The sequence below is a fragment of the Pseudonaja textilis genome, chromosome 8 (assembly GCF_049901715.1).
Source record: "Pseudonaja textilis isolate UNSWEBS1 chromosome 8, rPseTex1.2, whole genome shotgun sequence".
In the NCBI taxonomy this organism is placed as follows: domain Eukaryota; kingdom Metazoa; phylum Chordata; class Lepidosauria; order Squamata; family Elapidae; genus Pseudonaja; species Pseudonaja textilis.
Genome location: NC_141997.1, coordinates 16,568,641 through 16,590,201, shown reverse-complemented (window position 1 = coordinate 16,590,201; position 21,561 = coordinate 16,568,641).

Below are 21,561 nucleotides of genomic sequence, written 5' to 3'. Positions count from 1 at the left end.
TGTAAACTGGAAAGTTCCTGCTGGCGGGTTTTAAACGGTGAGAAATCAGTTGACAGATTACTGCCCGGCCACCCCCTCCGTACCCAGTCCAGGACCTGGGTGATAAGTTTGTCTTTCTTGGAATGGAGAGCTATGTCACTGGCGGTGACTGGGATGTTAAACTCACTGGCATCGAAAATTGCATGGACCGGGGCCGGGTCCTCCACGGGTGCTGGCAACGGGCAGCGGCTGAGAGCATCGGCATGGCTAAGGTTTTTTCCTGGGCGGTGAACCAGTTTGTACGAGTAAGCCGCCAGGAACAAGGTCCACCTAGTCATCCTGGGAGATAAGACTTGCGGTGTTTGTTTTTCTCCAGAGAGGAGTCCCAACAGAGGTTTGTGATCTGTGACAAGTTCAAAATTGTGTCCAAAAAGAAATTCATGGAATTTTTTGACCACAGCAACGGCGGCTAGGGCCTCTTTGTCGATTTGACTATAGTTACGCTCGGTTGTTGACAGGGTTCAAGAAAAGAATGCGATTGGAGCTTCGGTGCCGTTGGGGAGTCTGTGGCTTAAAACAGCCCCAATTCCAAAAGGTGAGGCATCTGCAGCTAAGACTAGTGGGAGGCGCTGGTCGAATTGAATTAGGACAGCGTCTGAAGTGATTAGCGTTTTGACTGCCTTAAAGGCGTGTTCCTCCTTGGGTCCCCAATGCCATGGAGTGTTTTTGTCTAGAAGTCTATGCAACGGTTCGGCTACTGACGCCTTGTGGGGTAGGAACGACGCATAGAAATTTAGCAGACCCAGGAAGGCTTGTAATTCTGATTTGGAAGAAGGAGTGGGTGCCTCATGAATGGCTTTGACCTTGGACTCCACTGGATGGATGCCTGAGGCGTCTATTTTATACCCAAGAAAGTCCACCTGCTTAGTGGCGATGGCACATTTTTCCCTTTTTAGTTTGAGGCCATGCTGCCTAAACCTATCCAATACCGCTCTGACTCTGAGGAAAAGTTGGGGTCTGTCCCTGGCTGAAACCAAAATGTCATCAAAGTACAGAACTACGCCAGGGAGGCCTTGCAGTATCCGTTCCATTAATGACTGGAAAATACCTGGGGCGACGCTAACGCCAAATTGGAGGCGCTTGCATCGAAACGCCCCTCTGTGGGTGACAATTGTTTGCAATTCGGCCGTTTGGTTATCCACAGGAAATTGCTGGTACGCCTGTGACATATCCAATTTGGCGAATATGGTTCCCGGTTCAAATGTGTGTAGTAAGTGTTGGATTACTGGGACTGGATATGCGCTAGTCTGTAGATAGCGGTTGATTGTGGTCTTGTAGTCAGAACACATTCTCATACTGCCATCTTTTTTTAGGGGTGTGACAATTGGAGTCTCCTATTTAGCAAAATCTGTGGGCTCGATCACCCCTTGCTTAAGCAATTTATCTAGTTCAGCATCCAGCTTAGAACGCAGAGCAAATGGTACTCTCCGTGGTTTCAAGTGGATGGGGACAGCTTGCGGGTCCACTGAAAAAGAGATGGGCGTACCGGTGTAGCAGCCCAATTCATTGCTGAATACATCAGCATCATCTGAAAATAGGGTGTCGATATCGGAAGGTGAGACAGCATGTACTTCCGTTAAGCTAAGGCCGAGATAGGGGAACCAATCCAACCCCAAAAGGCTAGGGAGGGCACCATCCACCACCACTAAAGGCAGATGGCCTTTAAAGGATTTGAATCTAACAAGGAACTTGCCTGTTCTGAGTACTGGAATATTCTTCCCTTGATAATCCCTCAAGGTGAGGCGACTTCTCTGGAGCTGCTTCCTGGACAGAGTAGGTCGTATTTTCTTGAGCGTGCTCCACGAGATGATCGAGAGTGCTGACCCGGTGTCGACTTCCATAAGGCAGGGTTTACCTTCTAGATGGATAGAAAGTGTGATTTTATTAGGGGTCAAAAAGGTATGGTTAGCCTGGTAACACGTATAACAATTTTCTACTTGCCTGGGTGGCTCTGAAGGAGAGTAAAAGGATGATGACCTTTGTGGCGCTATGTGCGTTGCCTGGCAGGCCCTGGCGATGTGGCCCTTCTTGTTGCAATTGTTGCAGGTGGCGTTCCTAAACCTGCAAGTTGTTCTTGCATGGGACCCCCCGCAGGAGAGGCAAAACAGGTTGTGTTTAGGTGTGCTGCTGCTTTTTTGTCTAGCTCCTACCTGAGGTTGTTTGAAAGGTTTGAGGCGATGGACCTCTGAGTGCTCGATGGAGTCTTCTTCGCTTACCACTTCCTCGGAGTGGACAGTGACCGGGTTGGCTTTGGTTGCGCTACCTTGAATTTCAGCGGCCGATTGAGTTGCTAGTTCTGCTGCCAAAGCTTCTTCGATTGCTTGAGTGAGGTTGAGGTCTTTCCTAGCCAGCAAACGCCTCTGTAATTTTATATCTCTGACTCCACAGACGAGTTGATCCAGGAGCATATCGTCTAGGTAATTTCTGAATTCGCAGTGGAGTGCTGCGGTTCTCAAAGCGGCCATATATTGATTGACAGATTCCCCATCTGCTTGCTTCCTCATACGAAAGGCGAAGCGTCTCGCTATCTGTGATGGTTTTGGGGAGTAATGATTGGAGAGTGTCTCCAACAGCTCGGACCAAGGAACGTTCTTCAACTCTCTGGGGGCGAATAGCGCTGTGGCGGTATCAAATACTGCGGCCCCGCAGTAACTCAGGAAGTACGACTTTTTTCTGTTCTCTGTAGCATCGGCCAGACCAATGGCATCAATGTAGTGATTGAAACGGTTCCTGTACGAGTCCCACTTGTCTTCATCTGGCTTGAACGCTGGAAATGCTGGATTTGAATTCATGTTGCAGTTCAGTCTGTTGTAGACTGACCACTCTCACTGGGAATGCAATGGCCCTTATAAGTGTGGCAGCTGCAGTACGCAGTGCTGCTTCAGCTCTATAGGATCTCTCTGGGTTACACGCTCTATGTGGCTATGGCTGTATAGCCGTAACTGACTTCAGTTTGAAAATCGCGCCCTTACAAGGGCATAGGCGGCTATGGCTGTAGCCCCGTGCTGACAGCTATTCAAAATGCGCGCCTAATTGTATCTTGGCGGTTGCGGGTGCAGCGCCGGAACTTCGCTAACAGCAGAATCCAAACTGTGACGGTTGGATTCTGTGCTCAATGCTGGGCGGCTGAGGTTGTCAGTGCCCTACTTTCACGTAGCTTATTTTAACAAGCGGCTACACGCTCTGCTTTCACTTCCGCATTCGCAACTGACCGAGCTCTCAATGACGCGGCTACGGTTCAGCGTTTGGTGTGTGAATTCAGCTCTTGTTAGTTGCTGCTGGTTGGCCACATCCCACCCTCATCGCCAATGTTAAGTTCCGAAGAAAGGGGAGGCCACACCAGAGCATTCTGTAACACGCTTTATTCAGGGGGAATAAAGGGGGCTGTCGCATCTGCAGCTAACAGCAGACTAGCTAGCGAACAGCGACTGGCTCGACCTAGCAGCCGGCTTTTATAGCCGGCTGTCGAAGGGAGCCAGCCAATGGGGGTTGCAAACGCCCCTACCGGATGGACGGACCTGATGGAGAACTCGTGTTAGTCCCGGGGACATAACAGTTATACCTTTCTAAATGCATTTTATTAGAGGAACAGACACATTTTTAATATTAGTACGTGTGCTATAATATTTTGGAAATCATAAGTAGCACCTTTAATTAAATAAACTAAATTGTTCCATTTACTTTAAGTCATAACAGAAATTTGAGAGTTTATGATTTCAAAATGTGGATAATAGAAAGAATTTAAGATTCTAGGTAGAAAAGAAAAAAGAGAGACAATGAGTTGTCTTTTGTTTCTTGTCGGCATTATGACAAAATTATAGAAATGGTATAATATGTGAAATACTTCAGGAAATCTTTGTCAGGAAATAGCAGCTACAATGTCAACAATTGGTTTTATGGATAGATGATTTCCCCAAAATGTTAAAGAAATTACAGATTCAAAAGACCTGATCTACAGGATAAAGAACTGAAACCAGCCTCACCTGATACAGAAATATTACAATATAAATAAATTGTTGAAATACTGATTTTTTAATTTAAAAAGTGGATTCTAAGACAGTGATGATTTAGAAGTGGAAATACAAATGATAAAACAAAAAAATGACCTGGATAATGACTTCTTACTGGATTAATAAAAGGTTTGGTAAAACCTAGAAGAAGCCTTCGAGATGGGAAAATGAAAATTTGAAGACAGATCAAATCCTATTATAATATCTGAATGAATTAATGACCAAGATGGTTAGAAACAAAAAGGAGTGCAAAGACAATTTGAACTTGTTTGATCGAGATTAAACCAAAACATGTTTGTATAAAGTTCTGATTCTGGGACTGAAATGTTAATGATTTATGGATTCATGCATGAATAAGGATATGGGCAGAAGAAATACTTGAGTGTAACTTTATGGTGGTGAAGAATAACTATGTTTGTTTGTACTTGTGATGAAGATTGGAAGTTACTTTTTTAAATAATTATTTTCCTCTTTCCTTATTTTTTCCTTTCTCTTTTCTCTGCACTTTTTTCTCTATTTTTTCCTGAATTTAGTTTACAATGTCACTACGGTTATTAAAATTTTCATTAAAATATATATTTTTTAAAAAGAAAAAGAAAGTATATTTCTTTTAAGACATATAAGACAGATTGTATGTTTCCACCACTGCCTACTTATCTCTTGAAACAAAGTTTTCATAAATCTAGTTGGTTTTAGCTCAATCATGAATTAAACTAATTCATTGCAGAAATGAAACTGCAGTGTTGATTACTGCATGGGAATAATAGGAACTGTTGACAAGCAAACAAGAAAATATGCTGATGACAACACTGGAAAGAGGCTAGAAGAAAGGAGCCCACATTGGAATGGCTTATCTCCTTCTCTGTTAAAGGCACTTAATATGTGATGGTTTGCTCTGTGTTTTGTGGTATGTGTGTTGGCTCACAGTCAGCTTCCACATTCTAATTGGAATGACCAGCACAAATCTATCCCAATTGAACACCTTTGAAGATGCAATTTCCATAACTTGGGGAACCAGCTTCGATAAATATGTACCTACTATAATTAAAATATGACATAAATCAGGACATCCAGACAATCTCAATTTCTCAGTAATATAAGGTTTAAATGTCACAAAACCATTCATCAAGAAATCCATATTATTTTCATGAACAGGACTGCAAAATAAAATAACATACACAATTTTACACAAGGATGCTGTAAAAAAAGATTGAGATACCAGCTGACAAATGTGAATATTTTATTAATAAGATTACAAATGGAAAAATATTTTCATAGAAAACTGAAGCAATATAGTAGCTGTAAGAATAAATAGAGTTTTAACACTATTGATTTCCATCCTTAATAGAGCAGAAATGATTGCTTCTTGTATTATTAATTTTAAGCAAAAAATTAAGTTAATTATAAGCATGTATAAGCAATAACTGTATATTTATGCAATATATCCCAAAAAGATGCTTTTTCTGAGAGATTTGTATTTCAATATCAGTTCTAGTACATATTAAATAAGAGCGTTATGGAAACATTATTAAGATTTAATCATGCTGTGGGGACTATTTCTAATAAGTGCTTAAATACAGCAGATTTAAGATGCACAAATTATTACAGCAGCTTAGTTTCCTAATAGAATTCTGTCTACTTGATTGATCAAGTTTTAATAAGTAGAGTGCACTTGCTCAGCATTTGACCAAATATCTGTCCTTCTGTATGAGTTACACTATTGTCTGCAGGCTTTCAGCTAACGTATCATAAGCTATAATAAAAGTGTGCTTTCTATGTCATGCAAATATTGTTCTTCCTATGTCGACATTAACACATTGAAAATCTGTAAAAGATGGTATGTCTTTTTTCCCCCTCTCTTTTTAAAGGTATTTTTCGCTCCTGTAAGTGAACAAAATTCGTTACAAAGGAAATTGTCACAGTTGATATTCCTGACACAGCTTTTCTGGCAGTTAACTTCTTCTGTTAGCACATCTAAGGTGGAATATTACCAATGCCCTAAATCTCAGAAAGTTTCTGGTTCTCTTGTCTATTTAGATTTTTGGCCTGTGGCCTTGACTGAAAGAAGAATTGAAATGGGGGATATTCTCTCTTTTAAATGGGGATTTCTGGCAAGGCTCTATGAAAAAAGAGAGACACAGAGATCTAAAATATTTGTTCTCTGTTCTCTGTTAAAGTTCTAAGGTGACGTTTGGGCCTTGATGTTGTAAGTTGAGCTTGACAGTCTTTGAAACGTGAAGTAAGTGCACATTGGAAAGACAGGCCTTATTCATTTTGAGGCATAGAAGATATTTTGCTTTTCTGTGATCAAAACTGTCTATAGCCAAAAACTAATCTGATGATAAGCAGCCTACCAGATCATCATTTTTACTGAACAGAATATTTTCTAAGCATTGAAATATGCTTCTTGGCTATTGCTACCAGAGACAGATTTTTAAAGGTTATTTTTCCTTTTTGATAGTATTGAGAATAATGTTTTAATACCATTCTCACTGCCACCATGAATGTGTGAGGATATTTTAGTTTCTTAGATGTTAACAATCTATTTCTAAACATACTTACTTGGGGCAGAAAATAGTGCAGAAATATATAACTTGCAGATATCACGCAAATTATGTCTGATGGTATCCTAAATCCACTAGGGCTGAAAATGCAATAAAATTCTACAAATTTTGCTGACTTGTGAAATATAAATAGGGAATATTGTCAGCTGGAGAATTCTGGGAGTTGAAGTCCACACATCTTAAATTTGCTGAGATTGACACTATTCTAGGGAAAGGAAGTTTCGGAAACAGTTACCACAAATCAAATCACTCTGGGTAAACTTTCCAGGAAAAGGAATTATTTTAACAGATCATTTGGTCTGTTTCTCTATAATTTTTTATTTAAAACGAAAGTACATGTTTGTGTTGATTTTAATACATAAAGGAATCATAGGTAAATGATATAAATCACAATGAATATTAGAACATTAAATTAAAATATGACTTTAGATACAACACCCTTGTTTGCTGTTGGAGTGGGGTGGGGATTTGCAGATGGAATTCATGTAGTAGAATTCAAGTCACTAAATAGATATCTATGAAACTGGGGTTATATTGTATATTTTGTGTATACTTGTGGGTGTGGGTATGCCTGATTGCCTGCCTACCTGCCTGCCTGCCTGTCTATCTATCTCTATGGTAGCAAGTTCCAATAATGAATTTGTGTATAGGAGGTGTGTGTGTGTGTGTGTGAGAGAGAGAGAGAGAGAGAGAGACAGACAGACAGACAGACAGACAGACATATATCAACACATTCATTTATCAAATAAACTAATACTGTACATGCCTGAATCATAGAACTATAGAAAAGAAGCTGTCATTTTTGTACAATAAATATGACTCAAAACACTGAAATACCTCTTTAGGTTGTCTGCTTTCAAAAAGAACCTGAATGCCACTGATTAATTCCAGTAGACTTCTGTTTCCTTTGATGTCTTCCAAAAACAGGTGCAGAGAGTGAAAGTAATTTTCTTCCCAATTTTTCCTTCACATGGCATGCCTTTCCTTTTATTCTGGCACTGTTCAAGAGTTGCCAGATGGCATATCCCCTAAGCAACTACTCTCAGGAGCTTATTTGGCACTGCTGTCACTCCTTATCCAAGGAAAAGCCCTCTGAGATAAAGGGAGTCTTGCAACAGAAAACTCCTTCTCTATCCCCCAATATTTGGGCATCAAAAAGTCTTTGCTATTTGCTAAATGTGTGTGTCCTAATAACAATACAAAAACCTAATCAAGAATCAAAATCATATATCATACTATACAGTATATCAGAACAATATAAATATTGTTCTCCTATTTATCTGGAGCTCTATCCTTACTTGCCATTTTCCTCTTTTATAAACATGATTTTGGATTTTTGCTCTTGCTCTGGTCAGTTTCAATTTTACTACAAGCTTACCACACAAGGTTTGTATGTCAGTAAAGTATGTCACATCCAAGTTAAGTCCTCTTGTAAGATCAAACAAATACGACATCTAAACCATCATTGTAATGTTCTGTGAATTCCCAAGAGAAAAATCTTTAGCAAAGTTTCTTAATTAAGAGGGATGAAGCGCAATTCCTTTCTAATAATCAAGTTTTCAAAAGTTTAAAATCTTTCAAAAGAAAGTTTGGTTTCCTGATTTCAGTGACCCAATCCTTTAATTGGGAAGATTATGGCATGGAAAAATTGGGAGCTTGGTCACTATAAGGCAAAACTGGTGCCAGACAGTAAAGGAATAACTGCTATACTGATTGCATTAATCTGGCAAGTATAGCCATTGAGGTTTCTAGAGACAAGAGTAGATTTTTTAAAAAAGAAATAAGGCATATAACACCCTGGAGAAAGAAAGAATGGCCACATCATAAGTTCTCCATACCTATAGTATCTTCCTACTTAAAATATGAATCCTGTATGTGCCCTCATCATTTTCTGTGAGTACTCTCTCAGTTGCCAGATAATATGAAGGGGAAGGAAATGGAGAAGAGAAAGTACAATTACAGAAAATCACTACTGATGAATAATAGCAACGGCATTTAGACTTAGATATTGCTTCATACGTATTGCTTCGTAGTGCTTTACAACACTCTCTGAGCCGTTTACAGAGTCAGCATATTGCTCCCAGCAATCTGGGTCTTCATTTTACCAATCTCAGAAGAATGGAAAGTTGTCTCAACTTTAAGCCCATCAGGATCGAACTCTGGACTGTGGACAGTTAGCTTACAATGCTGCATTCTAACCACTGCACCAAAGACAGGGACCAAACTGAAAGCATGATCATAATTCAGGTATGCCAACTATTGAAGCTGATACTAATAGAGGATATTTGTAACTCAGAGTTGAACTATGGGGTCCTTGGTTGAAGCTGATCTGAACAGAATCATCATGCCATGCCTTGACAAAGCCTTAAAAATTCAGCTATTGTTCTGTATTAGCATTCTTGTAGACTCGCATTCCGATTGGTCCACCCGGACCGCAACCTGATTGGCTTACTGAACTCTTGTGATTGGAGCACTAAGAATCTACCGCGATTGGCCGAGCCGATCATGGGAGATTCAAAGCGCTGCCATTAGCTGCCGAGCCGCCGGCCGGCTGTATAAAGCCAAGCGGCTCGCAAGCCTTTGCTGTCCTTGTTCTGAAACTATAATAAAGAGCTGAATGTTCACTATCGCGTCTCGCCTCTTATGTGACCTGATCCACCGATCTAACACTGGCGACGAGGGTGGGATCGTGAGGCGAGGACTCAACCAGCACGTGGCAAACGGTGCGCAACGACCCACAAGATGGCCAGCAGCACCCCGCCACCCGCTCCGTTCGACCCAGCCACCGAGGACTGGGAATCGTACACCGATCACTTCCAGATGTTCCTGGAATGCAGCAATCTCAAAGACGCCAACGGGCAGAGGAAACGGGCAGTGTTCCTAACGCACTGTGGCCCCGCGGTATTCAAGATGGCCAAGGTGCTGGCCAAGCCCGCCGACGTAAAAGAAATGGACTGGGCTGACCTCAAACCCATCTTGTGCCGCTATTATGCCCCTGCTGTGCCCATACTCATCCGTAGGCACGATTTCTACCAGCGAGATCAGCACGAGAGCGAAACCATGGGCGACTTTGTGGCCCAGCTATGGAACCTAGGAGGTCTATGCGGTTTCGCCGACCAGGACGAGGCGCTATGTGACCAAGACCCCGTGCTGCAGAGCCAGCTGATGGCCAAGGGCGACATCTCCCTCGCCGACGCCCTCGCCGAGGCAACTGCCGCCGAGGCCACCCGCCAATCAGCAGCCCAGATGCGGCAAGCGAACACAACTGAACGGCCGCCAAACAATGAAGCGACCCCAGCACCAGCAAAGCCCGGAGAAGCCAGCCGCCGAGAAACAACCACACATCATGGCAACATCAACGCCCAATCCGACACCGAGGATGAGGAAGAGGAGATCCATCGGCTGCAGGCCGAGCGCGACCGGCGGGACCGAAAGGGATGTAAGTCGGGATTCCATTGCGCTGGCTGCAGTGGCGATCACCCCCGTTCCGAATGCCGTTTCCTCAATGCCATCTGCCGGCATTGCGAGAAGCGGGGGCACATCGCCAAGGTGTGCCGGAACAAGAAAAACTACAGCCCGCAACGACGAGGCAATAGCCCCCGACAACGAGACAGCACCCCCCCCAGGCACCGAGACCGCCAAACCGAGAGCCGGTGGAGCCGCAATGGTCACAGCAGATGACTCAGCGAAGCACAGCGGCGCGAAGAAACCCACCAGAAGGTCGTCATCGGCCACTCATCGACCATGGACGCCCGAAAGGTACACGTGGAGGTGAGCATCGAGGACCAGCCCTGCGAGATGGAAGTGGACTCTGGGTCCTACCTCTCCATGGTCTCTTGGTGCACAATCAAACGCCTAGTACCAACCATCCGCCGCAACGAGCTAGACAACCGGAAACTAATCCTGAAGGACTACCAGGGAAACCGCATCCCTGTGGCCGGCATCGGACATTTCAAAGTCACCTTCAAAAACCACACTGAGGTATTGCCACTCACAGTCGTGGACAAAGACCGCCCCAGCTTGCTCGGCCTGCAATGGTTCTCCCCGCTGGGAATAGAGGTGACAGGCATCCACCACACAGACGAGGCCAACTGGGAAGCGACGCTCGTGAAGGAATTCCAGGAGGTCTTTGACGACTCTCTAGGCAAGTACCAAGGGCCCCCTATCTCCTTCAACCTTAACCCTAACGTTGCCCCAATCTGCCTCAAACCAGGGCGAGTGCCATTCGCGCTCAAGCCAAAAATCGACGAGCAACTAGACAAGCTCGTCGCACAAGGGGTTTTAGAGCCAATTGACCATGCCCGCTGGGAAACGCCCATAGTCACCCCCATCAAACCCGATGGCTCCATAAGAATCTGCGGTGACTATAAGGCCACCTTCAATCACGCGCTACAGCAAAGCGCCTACCCCGTCCCAGTAGTACAGCACCTTCTCCACTCACTGGGAGGGTGGCCGGGTCTTCGCAAAACTCGACCTGGTGCAAGCCTATCAGCAACTGCCGGTCGATGCTGAGACAGCCAAAGCGCAAACGATTGTCACACACCGGGGGGCCTTCCGATGCAACCGACTCCAATTCGGAGTCAGCGTCGCTCCAGGAGTTTTCCAAAGCCTCATGGAAAGACTCCTCCAGGGAATAAAAGGAGTGGTCCCCTACTTTGATGACGTGCTGGTCGCAGCTGCCAACAAGGAACAATTGGAAACCCGTTTAAGGGCAGTGCTTAACAAATTCAAAGACGCCGGCCTTAAAGTCAAAAGAAACAAATGCCAACTCTACACCGAGAGGGTCGAATTCCTGGGGTACCTCCTGGACCGGCACGGAATACACCCAACTGGAAAGAAACTCAGAGCCATCAAAGAAGCCCCCATACCAACAAACAAGGCGGAACGACTGCTTAACTTTTACAATGTTTTCCTACCCCAGAAGGCGACTGTGGCGGAACCCCTGCACCGGCTACTCAATAAAGCAGCCACCTGGACCTGGGGGAAGCGAGAGGAGACTGCATTCCAACAGACAAAAAACCTGCTAACATCAGACGCAGTCCTAATCCAGTATAGCGAGACCCTGCCACTTACGGTAACATGCGACGCATTGCCCTTCGGCATCAGAGCAGTCCTCAGCCACACCCTACCCAACGGGAAGGAAGCACCCATCGCCTTCTTCTCCAGAACGCTGGCCAGACCGGAAAGAAATTACAGCCAGCTGGACAAAGAAGCTCTCGCCATCGTCGCCGGAGTGAAAAGGTTCCACGAGTACCTTTACGGTAGGACCTTTTCGATCATTACGGACCACAAACCCCTACTCGGAATACTCACAGGGAACAAAGCCACCCCAAACATCCTGTCACCCCAGATGATGCGGTGGTCCGAGTTCCTTGCCGCTTACTCGTATGAACTGTCACACCGGCCCGGCAAGAATATTCCGCACGCAGACGCATTAAGCCGGTCACCACTACCAGACCTAGATGACGACCCAGCGCCCACAACAACGACCCTGCAAATAGAGACTCTACCCAGCCCGCTCTTAACCGCGCCAGACATTGCCTGTGAAGCAAATAAAGACAAACGGCTGGCATGGGTATTGAGTTGGGTAGAGCGGGGGTGGCCGGAAAATGAGGGCAGCGAACAGTTCAAAGCTTTCCGAAACCACCAAACCGAGCTGTTCACACAAAGGGGGTGCATACTCTGGGGAGACCGGGTAGTTATACCAGAGACACTACAGGGTAGAGTGCTGGCAATGCTACATGAGGGGCAACCGGGGGTTGTCAAGATGAAAGCCCTGGCCAGAAGTTACGCTTGGTGGCCAGGGATGGACAAGCAAATTGAGACATGGGTCGCCAGGTGCAGCAGGTGCCAAGAGACGAGATCCACCCCCCCGCTGCTCCAGTCCTGGAATGGGAAACCCCCAGAGGACCGTGGTCGCGAATACACATAGACTTCACCGGGCCAACCAAGGGGCATACATTCCTCATCACCGTGGACGCCTACTCCAACTGGTTGGAGGTAAGCACCATGAGGGCAACTACAACAGAAGTGGTCATCGAGAAGCTCAACAGACTCTTTGCGACACATGGGCTACCAGATGTCTTAGTGTTGGACAACGGCCCGCAGTTCACGGCACTGACATTTGAAAGATACCTGGCCGAACGGGGCATCAGACACGCCCTCACCTCGACGGCCCATCCGGCGGCGAATGGACAGGCGGAACGGATGGTCCAATACACAAAGAAAACCATCCAGAAAATTGAAACCGGCGACGTTCAAGAAAAGATAAACAGAATGCTTTTCATACAGCACATCACGCCCAGCACGACCACAAACAAAAGTCCAGCGGAATTACTGATGGGCAGAAAACTGAGGTCACCGCTGGACCGGCTACACCCCACCTACAACCCGGAGAAACCCCCGGATTTCTCCAGCCGGCACCGGGCATTCAACACCGGGGACACAGTCTACGCAAAGAACTTCATGGGAGACCCACTCTGGGTACCTGCACAAATAACACAGGTAACCGGCCCCCGGTCATACAGACTCCAAACAACGGAGGGAAGAAGCTGGAAGCGGCACATCGACCAGCTACGGTCCAGGCTAGCTGTCAACACCCCCGACACCTCGACAACAACAACCACAGAAAGCAGAGAGGGAGGGGGAACCTCAACAACCAAGCAGGGGAACGACAAAAGGCCGGAATCACCAGCGGCACAACCCCCAACGCAAGCCGAACACCCCCCACCAAAAGATAGCAACATTCAAATAAACCAACCATACTCACCAGTAGACCTCGAACTGTCGCAAACGGGAGCTTCACCTGGAAGGTACAGCCAAGCCAGCTCAACCAGCCCGGAAAGACCAGGCGGGAGCAGCAGGAACCGCAACTCGACTGACCCAGGTAGTCTGGGCGGGAACTGCAGCAACAGGCCCGGCTCACCCTTCCAGGCGGTTCCATCGACAGGGTTGAGAGCGACGCGGAGCCCATCCGAACCAGCCAACGATCGCACACAGACTGAACCGCGCAGGTCAACTAGGCAGGTACGGAGCCCCACCTACCTGCGCGACTACATCACGACCCTGCGTCGGACGAAACCATGAGGGGAGGGGTGTTCTGTATTAGCATTCTTGTAGACTCGCATTCTGATTGGTCCACCCGGACTGCAACCTGATTGGCTTACTGAACTCTTGTGATTGGAGCGCTAAGAATCTACCGCGATTGGCTGAGCCGATCGCGGGAGATTCAAAGCGCTGCCATTGGCCGCCGAGCCGCCGGCCGGCTGTATAAAGCCAAGCGGCTCGCAATCCTTTGCTGTCCTTGTTCTGAAACTATAATAAAGAGCTGAATGTTCACTATGGTGTCTCGCCTCTTATGTGACCCGATCCACCGATCTAACAGCTATCATATATACAGATTAGGTTGCTTTTTAGAAGCTAGGATTTTGCAAGAATGTATGCAGACAAACTAGCTCTCTCTACTTAATGTGGGGTGGACAACATCTGGTCCTTCAGATGTTGTTTAAAGTACAAGTTCTAGTATACCTTATCCCAACCAAGTTGATTATAGCTGCTTCTCGATTTAGTGGGCATTTTATTCATTTATTTAGGATAGATATTTAACACATAATAAAAAGGAAATGCCTACCTAAATTCTTATTTTTAGATTAAATCTAAATATCATCTGTTAAAGGAAAACTGCATAAGAAAATCCAAGCATAACTTACAGTTCTAAAAAATACTTGTAACAAGTATACGTAATAGAAAGTATGAAAAGTCCTAAAATACATACAAATATTTTTGACTTCTGAGATAAAAATTGACTGAAGAAACTTAAAATCTGAAAAAAAAGAGAGAAACTGAGGATCACTGAATAAAACTGAAACTGGCAACTTCCTAGAAAAGATTTATTTTAAAGAGAAATTATGCTATATTTTAGGCATTTTTAAAGAAATCACAGTGAACTTTTTCTCCAGGTATTTGGCTTGGGTTATATCAAACTTGGATACTGACTGATTTGAGCACAGTCCAGTTTGAATAATTTCTATTTGGCACATGCACATAGTTATTTTGATGAGAGGATAGTTCTATGAAGCATTTTCATTATACAGTAAGTTGCACTTTGTATCTAAATTGTGTTTTGTTATATAAAAATTGGGAGTTTTTGCTAAAAGATTTGCACACTAAATTCTTAACAGTCTTATTACAAAATCATTATCAGTCATGTCAAATCACAAGAAGTTTAACAAGAACTAATGTTAGATTCCTCAGTGTATTCTAAGCACCTCCCATGTATTCTCTTAAGATTTCTCACACAGAATTATATTTAGGTCATTTGACAATATTTAGTTCAAGCATTAAAGGAATTCTGCTATTGTTCCATTTTTTTCTCCTTATTAAAGGTCTTTGATATAGAACACTAATTCAGAATCTTTTGGGAATTTTAGGTGCCATTCTCTATAGTGTTTCCATACCTTCAATTATGTTAAGAGATATATCAAATGAAAGGAAAAAATATAACTGTTTCTGCACCAGCTGAGATTATCTTATTGACTGTCATCTCTAATCAAATATCCAAAGCTTCCATGCAAATAACAAGATATTGGATACTAATTTCACCACATCTTACTATTTTCACATAGTGAATATTCCTAATAGGAATGTCCTGATATGGCATCAACATGTATCTACATCCAGATGGTATCCTTTTTAACTGTGACCCATCCGCTAGGGTTCACAGCCTCATCAACAAACAATACACTATCCAGAATCATATCATGTTGTTATGCAATGGCCAGTTGATTATTATCAACTTATCAAGTTGATAATAAAAATGAAAGACAGAAGGGAAAAAAAACCAGGACAGAACTAGCAGCTAAGAACAAATCCATTGTTAATCTAGAAGAGAATAAACAGATGCATCATTCAAGAAATAAAGAGTTCATAGTCAAATAATACCACTTTTAAGTTCAAAATATCTTTTTGTAGCTTTTAGAAGGGAATAATTTACCACAACCTGCGAGAACCACTTCCATGCAAAGAATGAACTTTGATCCACAATTTTCAAGCAATGTCTTTTAGCATCAGAGGCCTTTGGGACTAAGCCTTATTCTCAACCTGAGTTTAATTTTCCTCTTCTGATCAGGAATTACGAAGATGAAGTATAATAGCGGGAATAATCTGTTTCTTAGCGTGATATCCAGCCATTAGTCTAGTTTCAGGTAGTCCTCAGATTGATTTTAAAACTTCTACTGCAAAAAATCAGTTCTTTACTCGATCAGTTATATCTTGCTACAAGTTAGCTGTATTGGGAAAGGGCAAAGCGATGGAATGAAGAAAATAGAAGCAAGAAAGAAGAAATAAAGGGAATGTCAGAAAAATATTTTGCTTAATCCACATTTATCTATAGTTGTGACCATCACTTGATTAGAAGATTAGAATTCTTTTATTGGCCAAGTGCGATTGGACACACAAGGAATTTGTTTTGGTGCAAATGCTCTCAGTATACATTCATCAAGAGTCAAGAATCATAAGAAAAGATACATTCATCAAGAGTCAAGAATCATAAGGCACAACACTTAATAATAGTCATAGGGTACAATAAGCAATCAAATCATACTAGAAAACAGTCTATAAATCGTAAGGATACAACCAACAAAGTTACAGTCATACAGTCACAAGTGGGAGGGGATGGGTGATAAGGAGTGATAAAAGGTTAATAGTAATAGTAGTGCAGACTTTGGAAATAGTTGGACAGCGTTGAGGGAATTATTTGTTTAGCAGTGTGATGGTGTTTGGGGAAAAACTGTCCTTGTGTCTAGTTGTTCTGGTGCAGTGTTCTATAGTGTTGTTTTGAGGGAAGGAGTTGAAAAGGTTTATGTTTGGGATGTGAGGGGGTCTGTAAATATTATTGTATGTAATATGATTTTGCATCAATGCAGGATAAAGAAAGACTGAGTCCATAGAGAGGCTAAGCTAGCAGTAGTCTTTCCTTCTGTAAGGATCACTGAAGGAATTTTTTCATATTTTTAATAGTATCTAATTTCTAGGATTTATAATCTAGACCAGTGTTTCTGAACCTTGGCAGCTTTAATATATGTAGACTTCAATTCCTAGAATGATTGATGAGGTGTTCTAGGAATTGAAGTCCACCCATCTTAAAGTTGCCAAAGTTAAGGCACACTAATCTAGATGTTTCTTCTGTGGACATGATAGAAAAGAGAAAGAAAAAGAAAGCACCTTTGAGACAATCATGACCTGGAGGACTGAGAATCTCTATAGACATTTACACATGGTAGAAAACAAGCATGATAAAATAAACAGCACATCAGGAGACTGCCTATTATCTCAGGAGGGAATATTTTCTTGTATCTTTTTCCTACAATTGCTGTAGAACTGTTTGTGACCTACCATCAAATTCTTTTAAGTTGGAGACAGAAAGGATCCATATTTATGTTTGTTGAATAAACTTCTAATATCATAGTTATACAATAGATAGTAAACAGTAGCAATAGCCATTGCAAAATCAGTTCCTTAACCATTTTACAATCATCATTTTGTTCTGATATCCTGTAGGATTGTAGGAAAACACAGAGAACTTGACATAGTTGCCATGCAGACCTAATCTTCATAAATGCCAGGTTGTCAGTCTCATTGGGTCTAAAGCAACCAAAATAGAAGTTGATTTTTAATGCAATCCCAGAGTCAATTAAAATACAGTAATGCTGACATTTGCAGAATATAGATTGATCAAAGTGAAGAATGCCCATACAGCTTCTGACATAGAAACAGCGTGTTTGGTGGCAGGGTGACATAGTGTAACAGGTCAGGTAATTATGAGAAAATCTATGATGTATCTGTTGCAATTGCTTAGTTTCTTCCCATTATCAGAGCCATCAAACAGAACACCACTTTCAGTTCTTCTGATGGATAAAGTGAGTGACACCCTTGGTCTCCTGATATAGAAGACAACTCAGGAGCTGCTGAATTAATTTGACAGTAAATAGGTGATAGCAACTGCTGTCTTTTTCATACTTATTATTATTTTTAATTACACCATGACGTATTTTGGCACTTTGGAGAAAAGCTGTAAACGTCAGTCTCCATGATTAACAATTTACCCTTCTATCCTGCATAGAGACAGAAACACACAAACACAACAGCCCTGATTCTAGCCTGGCTTCTATATTGTTTGCTTGACTGTTATTTTGTATGCAGAAAATATCATGTCTGAGGAACCGAATAATTTGCAGGAAACATTAGGCAGATTGTGTGATACAACAAGAGTATAGCTATAAAATTAATGTATCAAAATCACAGCCAGTTGTGTCTGAAATAGCAACGAAAAGAGGCATTGCAAGTTATCTATTAATGGCAAATAAGAAGGTGGAAGAGAAAAAGTCCAAGTACATACATTTTGTAGGTTTGGAGATTATTTACTGCAGATGAAAAATGATGGGAAAAATATTGGTAGAAAAGTAGTGGGTTATATGTAACACTTGCAAGGAGTGTATGTAAAAGAAACAAAATAGCTGTATTTAAGAGAGTGCTTCTGCCCCCTTTTTTATATATATAAGGCAGAGTGGATATCAAAACAAAAAAACTATATTAAGTTGAATGTTATGAGAGTGGACAATGTTGAAGTCTCTGTGATAATATTTATTTAAGTTACATTTGTTTGTTTGTTTATTTATTTATTTATTTATTTCTGGACTGCCCATCTCCCTCAAAGAAACAAAATACAAGATCAAGAATGTATAAGTACTGAATGATTTTAATATTTTTTTTAACCCTTTGAGTTAATCTTGACTTCCTGCAACTTTCTTGGCAAGATTTTTGAGAAATGGCTTGGCTTTGCCAATTCACAGTCTCCCACTTTCTAATGTAGAAACCACTACACCAAACTAGCTCTATTGAGAGCCGTGGTGGCACAGTGGTTAGCATGCAGTACTGCAGGTTACTTCTGCTGACTGCCAACTGCTGCAAGTTCGAATCTCACCAGGCTCAAGGTTGACTCAGCCTTCCATCCTACTGAGGTCAGTAAAATGAGGACCCAGATTGTTGGGGGCAATATGCTGACTCCGTAAACCACTTAGAGAGGGCTGTAAAGCACTGTGAAGTGGTATATAAGTCTAAGTGATATTGCTATTGCTACTGAATAAATATAGCTTGCATGAAAAAGCAAATGACCAAAGTGAAAGATCTATGTTGGGGTTGTTTGATCCTATAAATAAATGACAACTTATATTTAATAGGATCAGATGAGGTGGAGCCTGAGAAAGTTATATATACAGTTGATGAGATTCTCAAAAAGAGGAAGATGAGTAATTTCAAGAACAAAGGCTGACATATGAATTGGTTTATGGAAACAGTAGAAGCAAAGCTGTCCTGGGGAGGGGGGTTGCAAAGTGTCACATAATGATAATGTGCCACACAGTAAAGCTTCACACCTTTTGTACATGAATTGTGAAGATACACCATGTACAAATGGGTTGAAGTTTGCATTGTGACAGCATTATGCTGCTTTCATCCTTTTGACAAAAATTCATATGTTATGGATGCCTCTGGGAAAAACCAAACAAGATTTAGAGGAGCAAAATGTATGGAGAGGTATACCAAGCAGCGTTGGGGTAAATCTTTATTTCATGTTTCAATTTTTTTGTTTATTATTTCTTACTTCTTTATGTGATGAATGAATATTGTCATATGATAACTATAAGCAAGCAAATATTTCATTCCCTTATTACTAGGTCACCTCTCAACCATTCTCAGTACTCCATATCTTCAAAATAATTAAGGAATTCTTGATATTTAAATCTTTATTCAAATAATAATGAAATTGAGCAAACATATTTGTTTGGCTTATAGTTTACACATATTTTAAAAAGTGGTTTATTTTCTTCTCACTGTTGTAGAATAAATGTTATAATATTTCCAGGTACATTCCCAAACAGCCATCTCAAGAATATTAATTTTAGTTTTCTTTATTAAATTCTTATGTAGTTCCATTTATCCTTCTTTCCTACATTATTGTAATTACAATAATAAATTAGATATATAGAAGACATCAATCAAAATAACTTTAATCTGCACCAGAGGACAATATAAATGTGATTCTAATTTTGTATTTTAATATTGGGAATAATTCCATGAACATTATATAAATTAAACTGATTTTTGAAACACCATAAAACACTCAAGAGTGTTACAAATAAAATAAGTATTTTAGAAAAATAATAATGCCTAGATACAAATATATTTATGGTATATTCTTACAAATATGAATTCAGTTAACAACATAAGAATGCGATAACATCTATTGACAAAACATTCACTGGGAATGTTTACGTGAATGATCTAAAATGCCACCAAATATGGCTTGATCACAGTTATCATTTCCAAAAATTGAATAATTAGTAGATCTGGAGATGATGAATTATGTTTTATTCTGTGATATCTCAGAATATTTAGATAATGCACCTGAAACTTCTAAGATGAAAAACTAGCTCTTGTAGTGCTATGAGCTCTAGAACTCTGAATAATCCCATGGTTTTGGGGGGAAGCTGTCAGGCTGGAACCAAGTGTGGGATTAAATTAGAGTCCTTGCACAGCCACAAGAATAAGCTTGAGCTCCCACTAGATCAGTGATGGTTAACCTTTTCCTTGTTGCGTGCCAAAAGTGCATGCAAGTGCCTGCACCCATGACGCAATGCATGTGACTCCCCCGCCCCCTGTGCATGTGAGCACGACCCCCACACACTGCATGCCTCTGTGCATGTGCACCCATGATGCAATGCATGTGACTTCCCTGCCCCCTGTGCATGTACGCATGATCCCCTGTGCACCACATGCCTCTGCACATGCACACGCATCTCCCACACATGCGTCTCCCCCCGTGCATGTGCGGCAGATATCCAACAATCAGCTGGCTGGTGAGGGGGCATGCGCAGTGGGGCTCTTCCAGGTGACGTCTCATGTGCTGGCAGAAGTGGCTCTGCATGCCACTTCTGGCACACGTGACATAGGTTCGCCATTACAGCATTAGATCCTTAAAGCTTATCTGATCAGTCCCAGGAGAAAGCAAGCAGACTTGCGATATACGTAGACAACAGTAAAATTACTTTTTTTTAGTTATTCAGGACTGGTTCTGGTTTTTCTTTTTCAACACATTCAAAATCAAAGACTCTTATTAGTCAGAAACTTTGCTCCCATTATTCACTTTAATATTCTTTTTACCTTCTACATTGGCTTTGGTGGTAGTACATAGTCATACTGCTTTTTATGATTAATCGATACCCAGGATTAAATGCATTTGTGTGTGTGTGTGTGTGTGTGTGTGTGTGTGTGTGTGTGTGATGATGATAGATAGATAGATAGGTAGGTAGGTAGGTAGATAGATAGATAGATAGATAGATAGATAGACAGACAGACAGACAGATGATAGATAGATAGAGTTGCTGAGCATATTTATGGATTCACTGCGATTATGTTAAATCACATCGTATTCCATCTCAAACTACATAAGGCTAGATTTCATATCACAAATTTTCTTTCTTTCACAACTCTATGCCTAGATGAATTAAAATGAGCTATGGCTCAATTTTTGTGATGTTTTTCATGCATGATAGTGTTGTTCTTTTTATAGGTTATGTTGGTTGTGCTGTAGTGGGTTGACTGATCAGGCACTTTTTGAAAAAGTTGCAGGGGAATGTATTTTGTTGGAAAATAGACAGTTTATATTCTTTTTCTGGTGTTCCCGGTTGCTGCACTATGCTGATACTCATCTGAATAATATTCTTATACAGCATCTGTTGTGAGGGTTGTTACTTTTGTAATGGACCACTTGGTTAGTATGGATGGTTTTTCAATAGACCGTAACTAAATTGAAAATTGCATATTAGTAGATCAAATATGTGATAATCAGCTAGCTGACACAGATGTCTCAACAGATCCCTCCCTGAATATAT